The sequence below is a fragment of the Heterodontus francisci genome, chromosome 4 (genome assembly GCF_036365525.1).
Source record: "Heterodontus francisci isolate sHetFra1 chromosome 4, sHetFra1.hap1, whole genome shotgun sequence".
In the NCBI taxonomy this organism is placed as follows: domain Eukaryota; kingdom Metazoa; phylum Chordata; class Chondrichthyes; order Heterodontiformes; family Heterodontidae; genus Heterodontus; species Heterodontus francisci.
The window spans coordinates 6,231,698-6,237,697 of NC_090374.1; the positions used below are offsets into that span (position 1 = coordinate 6,231,698).

General features: G+C 46.4%; 1 protein-coding gene across 2 annotated transcripts in view; it reads right to left on the reverse strand.

Moving 5' to 3' along the window:
- LOC137368873 (UDP-glucuronosyltransferase 3A1-like) overlaps positions 1 to 5,211 on the reverse strand; it is a 126,959-nt gene extending 121,748 nt beyond the window's left edge. Inside the window, exon 1 of one of the 2 annotated variants that reach the window (XM_068029097.1) lies at positions 5,104 to 5,211. The gene's annotated coding sequence lies outside the window, so the exon portion shown is untranslated. Of the gene's footprint in view, positions 1 to 4,725; positions 4,810 to 5,103 lie in introns of those variants that run through there. The other variant, XM_068029098.1, reaches the window with a different exon arrangement.
- Positions 5,212 to 6,000: the final 789 nt, after the last annotated feature.

Sequence of the window (6,000 nt, forward strand, 5' to 3'; positions counted from 1 at the left end):
AGAGAGAGAGAGAGACAGTGGAGCAGCAGCCTTCTCAACTACTGTCCACTCGGTTACTGCCTGTCTGCTTGTCTGTGTAACAAAACTTGTTTCTTCAGAGATGAACAGACGGTCACATGGTTCTTCTCAATCCCCTTTGTTTCAAATGAGGTTTTTCTGGAACCTTCTAATGAAATTCAAGGTTCTACATGCCCCAGGATGTCCATTCACATTGGTGTGGGGGGGGGGGGGGGGGGGCGGGGGGTTGTCTTTTTCACAGTCAATGGGTGGGGATAGACTTGACAGACATGCTAATGAAGCTATTCTAGGTAATTCAATCACTCAGAGCAAGCTGGGCCTCTTGTTAGACTTTTTGTCTCCAGTCCAATCTCGTCATATTTCAGATGGAAATGGAAGTGGCCATCTTGGCTGCTAGTTTTTTTTCAAAGTTACTGGAGGTTTTTTCCATTAAAAATCAAATTTAAGTTTCCAACCGATGAAACTAACATTTCCCATTTAGCATATAGGATATTCCTGACAAAAGCATACAGTATCCTGGGCTTTATTAATAAGGGGATAGGGGGAGTACAAGAGCAAAGAGGTTATGTTGAATTTGTATAAAACACTAGTTCAGCTCCAGCTAGAGTATTGCACCCAGTTCCGGGCACCACACTTCAGGAAAGATGTGAGAGCATTGGAGAGAGAACAGAAAATATTCACCAGAATGATTCCAGGGATGAGGAACTTCAGTTATGAAGATAGATTGGAGAAGTTAGGACTGTTCCTTGGAGAAGAGAAGGCTGAGAGGAGATTTGATAGAGGTATTCAAAATCATGAGGGGTCTGGACAACATAGATAGAGAGAAACTGTTCCCACTCGTGAAAAGATCGAGAACAAGAGGGCAAAGATTTAAAGTATTTGGTAACAGAAGCAAAAGCAACATGAGTAAAAACCTTTTCATGCAGCCTGTAGTTAAGGTCTGGAATATGCTGCCTGAGAACATGGTGGAGGCAGGTTCAATTGAGGCATTCAAAAGCGAATCAGACTGTGATCTGAAAAGGAAGAATGTGCAGGGTTATGGGGAGAAGGCAGGGGAGTGGGACTAAGTGAAATGCTTATTAGGAGAGCCGGTGCAGACACGATGGACCAAATGGCCTCCTTCTGTGCTGTAACAATTCTGTGAATTTTGTGAGAAGAAGCCACTAGTTACCCAACGGCCCTCTTAACATCAACCCAAACCCTTACTCACACATACTCAAAAGCAACCGGGGGATGTATTGTACTTAGATTTCCAGAAGGCATTTGACCAGGTGCCACATCAAAGGTTATTGCAGAAAATAAAAGCTCATGGTGTAGGGGGTAACATATTGGCATGGATAGAAGATTGTCTAGCTAACAGGAAACAGAGAGTCGGCATAAATGGGTCATTTTCTGGTTGGCAAGATGTAACCAGTGGTGTGCCACAGGGATCTGTGCTGGGGCCTCAACTTTTTACAATTTATATAAATGACTTGGATGAAGAGACCGAAGGTATGGTTGCTAAATTTGCTGATGACACAAAGATAGGTAGGAAAGTAAGTTGTGAAGAGGACATAAAGGGGCTACAAAGAGATGTAGATAGGTTAAGTGAGTGGGCAAAGACCTGGCAAATGGAGTATAATGTGGGAAAGTGTGACATTGTCCACTTTGGCAGGAAGAATAAAAAAGCATATTATCTAAATGGTGAGAGATTGTAGAGCTCTGAGATGCAGAGGGATCTGGGTGTCCCCGTGTATGAATCACAAAAGGTTAGTATGCAGGTTCAGCCTGTAATTAGGAAAGCTAATAGATTGTTATTATCTATCGCGAGGGGAATTGAATACAGAAGTAGGGAGGTTATGCTTCAGCTATACAGGGCATTGGTGAGACCACATCTGGAGTACTGTGTACAGTACTGGTCTCTTTATATAAGGAAGGATGTAAATGCATTGGAAGCAGTACAGAGAAGGTTTACTAGACTAATACCTGAATGGGCGGGCTGTCTTACGAGGAAAGATTGGACAGGCTGGGCTTGCATCCACTGGAAGTTAGAAGAGTAAGATGTGAATTGACTGAAACATATAAGATCCTGAGGGGTCTTGACAGGGTGGATGTGGAAAGGATGTTAACGCTTGTGGGAGAATCTAGAACTAGGGGTCACTGTTTAAAAATAAGGGGTCATCCATTTAAGACAGAGATAAGGAGAACTTTTTGTCGCAGAGGGACGTGAGTCATAGAGTTATGCAGCACAGAAGCAGGCCCTTCGGCCCATCGTGTCTGTGCCGGCCATCAAGCACCTATCTATTCTAATCCCATTTTCCAGCACTTGGCCCGTAGCCTTGTATGCTATGGCGTTTCAAGTGCTCATCTAAATATTTCTTAAATGTTGTGAGGGTTCCTGCCTCTACCACTCCTTCAGACAGTGTGTTCCAGATTCCAACCACCCTCTGGGTGAAAAGATTTTTCCTCAAATCCCCTCTAAACCTCCTGCCCCTTACCTTAATATCTTTGCTCCCTGGTTTTTGACCCCTCTGCTAAGGGAAACAGTTTCTTCCTATCCATCCTATCTATGCCCCTCATAATTTTGTATACCTCAATCAGGTCCCCCATCAGCTTTCTCTGCTCTAAGGAAAACAACCCTAGCCTATCCAGTCTCTCTTCATAGCTGAAATGCTCCATCCTGGTGAATCTCCTCTGCACCCTCTCCAGTGCAATCACATCCTTCCTATAGTGTGGTGCCCAGAACTGTACACAGTCCTCCAGCTGTGGCCGAACTAGTGTTTTATACAGCTCCATCATAACCTCCCTGCTCTTATATTCTGCCTTGGCTAATAAAGGCAAGTATCCCATATGCCTTCCCAACCACCTTATCTACCTGTGCTGCTGCCTTCAGTGATCTATGGACAAGTACACCAAGGTCCCTCTGTACTTCCTAGGGTCCTACCATCCATTGTAGATTCCATTGCCTTGTTCGTCCTCCCAAATGCATCACCTCACATTTCTCAGGATTAAATTCCATTTGTCACTGCTCTGCCAATCTTACCAGCCCATCATTGTCCTGTAATCTAAGGCTTTCCTCCTCACTATTTACGACACCACCAATTTTCATGTCATCTGTGAACTTACTGATCATACCTCCTATATTCACGTCTAAATCATTAATGCACACTACAAACAGCAAGTGTCCCAGCACCGATCCCTGCGGTACACCACTGGCCACAGGCTTCCAATCCCAAAAACAACCCTCGCCCTGGATCCCATGGGCTCTTACCTTCTTAACCAATCTCCCATGCGGGACCTTATCAAAAGCCTTACTGAAGTCCATGTACACTACATCAACTGCTTTACCCTCATCGACACACCGAGTCACCTCCTCAAAAAATTCAATCAAATTTGTTAGTCATGATCTCTCCCTGACAAAGCCATGCTGACTATCTTTGATTAATCCCTGCCTCTCCAAGTGGAGATTAATCCTGCCCCTCAGAATTTTTTCCACTAGTTTCCCTACCACTGATGTTAGACTCACCGGCCTATAATTACCTGATTTATCCCTACTACCCTTCTTGAATAATGGTACCACATTTGCTGTCTTCCAGTCCTCTGGTATTTCTCCTGTGGCAAGAGAGGATTTGAAAATTTGTGTCAGAGCCCCTGCTATCTCCTCTCTTGCCTCACACAACAGCCTGGGATACATGTTATCTGGGCCTGGGATTTAACCACTTTTAAGCCTGCTAAAACAGCTAATATCTCCTCCCTTTCAATGCTAATTTGTTCAAGCATGTCACAATCCCCCTCCCTGATCTCTACACCTACATTGTCCTTCTCCATAGTGAACACAGATGAAAAGTAATCATTTAAAACCTCACCTACATCCTCTGGCTCCACATACATATTACCACTTTGGTCCCTAATGGGCCCTACTCTTCCCCTGGTTATCCTCTTGCCCTTCATATACTTATAAAATGCCTTGGGATTTTCCTTTATCTTGCCCGCTTGTGTTTTTCCTGCCCCCTCTTCGCTCTCCTTGGAATTCTTTGGAATTCTCTTTCTCAAAAGGCAGTGGAAGCAGAGTCTTTGAATATTTTTCAGGCAGGGATAGATAGATTCTTGACAAGCAAGCGGGTGGAAGGTTATCAGGGGTAGGTGGAAAAGTGGAGTAATCAGTTCAGCCATGAACTTATTGAATGGCAGAGCAGGCTCGAAGGACTGAGTGGCCTACTCCTGCTCCTAATTCGTCTGTTCGTACATTCATAAAATATTTCTGGAAATCTGAAATAAACACAGAAAAGCCTGGAAATACTCAGCAGGTCAGGCACCGTCTGTATCAAGAAAACAAGAGTTAACGTTTCAGTGTGTGATCTTTCATCAGAACTGAGAAGTTAGAAATGTAATGGGTTTTCAGCAAATGAAGGAGGGGTGGGGGGGGGGTGGTAAGGTCGAAGAACAAAAGGAAATGATTGGGTGGAAGGCAGGAGCGATTAAGTGACAAAGGTTTCAAATTACAAGGCCAAAGGGAGTGGTATGGGACGTGTAAAGTCCTAACTCACCTATGTAATGCCAATGTACATTGCATTTAAAATGGAATGGCAAGAATTGTGAGGCACGTCATGTTTCTCTATTGAAGAAATCTGATTTCTATTGTACTTTCCGAAATGTGAAATTTGAACTGTTTTGTGATGTATTTTTGCAAGTTTTTATGAATAAAGTATATTTTAGAGAAAAACTCACCCATAACTCTCACAGCAATCCACTCAGTCTTAAAGATTAGCCTCACCAACACTGGCCCTTACAATAATAACACTGGCTCTAAAACTAACAGACTGTTCAGCTCTTTTCCTGTTATTAGTTTCGTTTACACACAATCTCAATCCCTTGGGATCTCTGATCCGACATTCCTGCAAACTTCACTAAACTAAGCCAAAAAAACTAAATAATTCTTTTCAACTAACTGGTCACTGTTTGATCGGCGAATGGGGCGCAATCTCTCGGCCATGAAAACGATATGAATTGAGCAAACAAAATGAGGAAAGCACACGCTAAACTATTTTAAGACAGAGAGAAAACAAAGGCAGAGAAATATACCGATCCAAAAAGGACTACACTCACTTCAAAGCAATCAGCTCCTCTCCCAACACCGAGGGGAATGGACTGGGTCCAGTGATCTGCGATTTCCTCCCACAGGCTGCATCCCGGGATCTCCTCCCACAGGCTGGGTCTCAGGATCTCCTCCCACAGACTGGGTCCCGGGATCTCCTCCCACAGGCTGGGTCCCAGAATCTCCTCCCACAGGCTGGGTCTCAGGATTTCCTCCCACAGGCTGGGTCCCAGAATCTCCTCCCACAGGCTGGGTCCCGGGATCTCCTCCCACAGGCCGGGTCTCAGGATCTCCTCACACAGGCGGGGTCCCAGAATCTCCAACAGGCTGCGTCACGGGATCACATCCCACAGGCTGGGTATCAGGATTTCCTCCCACAGGCTGGGTCCCAGGATTTCCTCCCACAGGCTGGGTCCCGGGATCTCCTCCCACAGGCTGGGTCTCAGGATCTCCTCCCACAGGCTGCGTCACGGGATCACATCCCACAGGCTGGGTCTCAGGATTTCCTCCCACAGGCTGGGTCCCAGGATTTCCTCCCACAGGCTGGGTCCCAGGATTTCCTCCCACAGGCTGGGTCCCAGAATCTCCCACAGGCTGGGTCCCGGGATCTCCTCCCACAGGCTGGGTCCCGGGATCTCCTCCCACAGGCTGGGTCTCAGGATCTCCTCCCACAGGCTGGGTCTCGGGATCTCCTCCCACAGGCTGGGTCCCGGGATCTCCTCCCGCAGGCTGGGTCTCAGGATCTCCTCCCGCAGGCTGGGTCCCGGGATCTCCTCCCACAGGCTGGGACCCAGAATCTCCTCCCACAGGCTGGGTCCCGGGATCTCCTCCCACAGGCTGTGTCCCAGAATCTCCTCCCACAGGAGGGGTCCCAGAATCTCCCACAGGCTGGGTCCCAGGATCTCCTC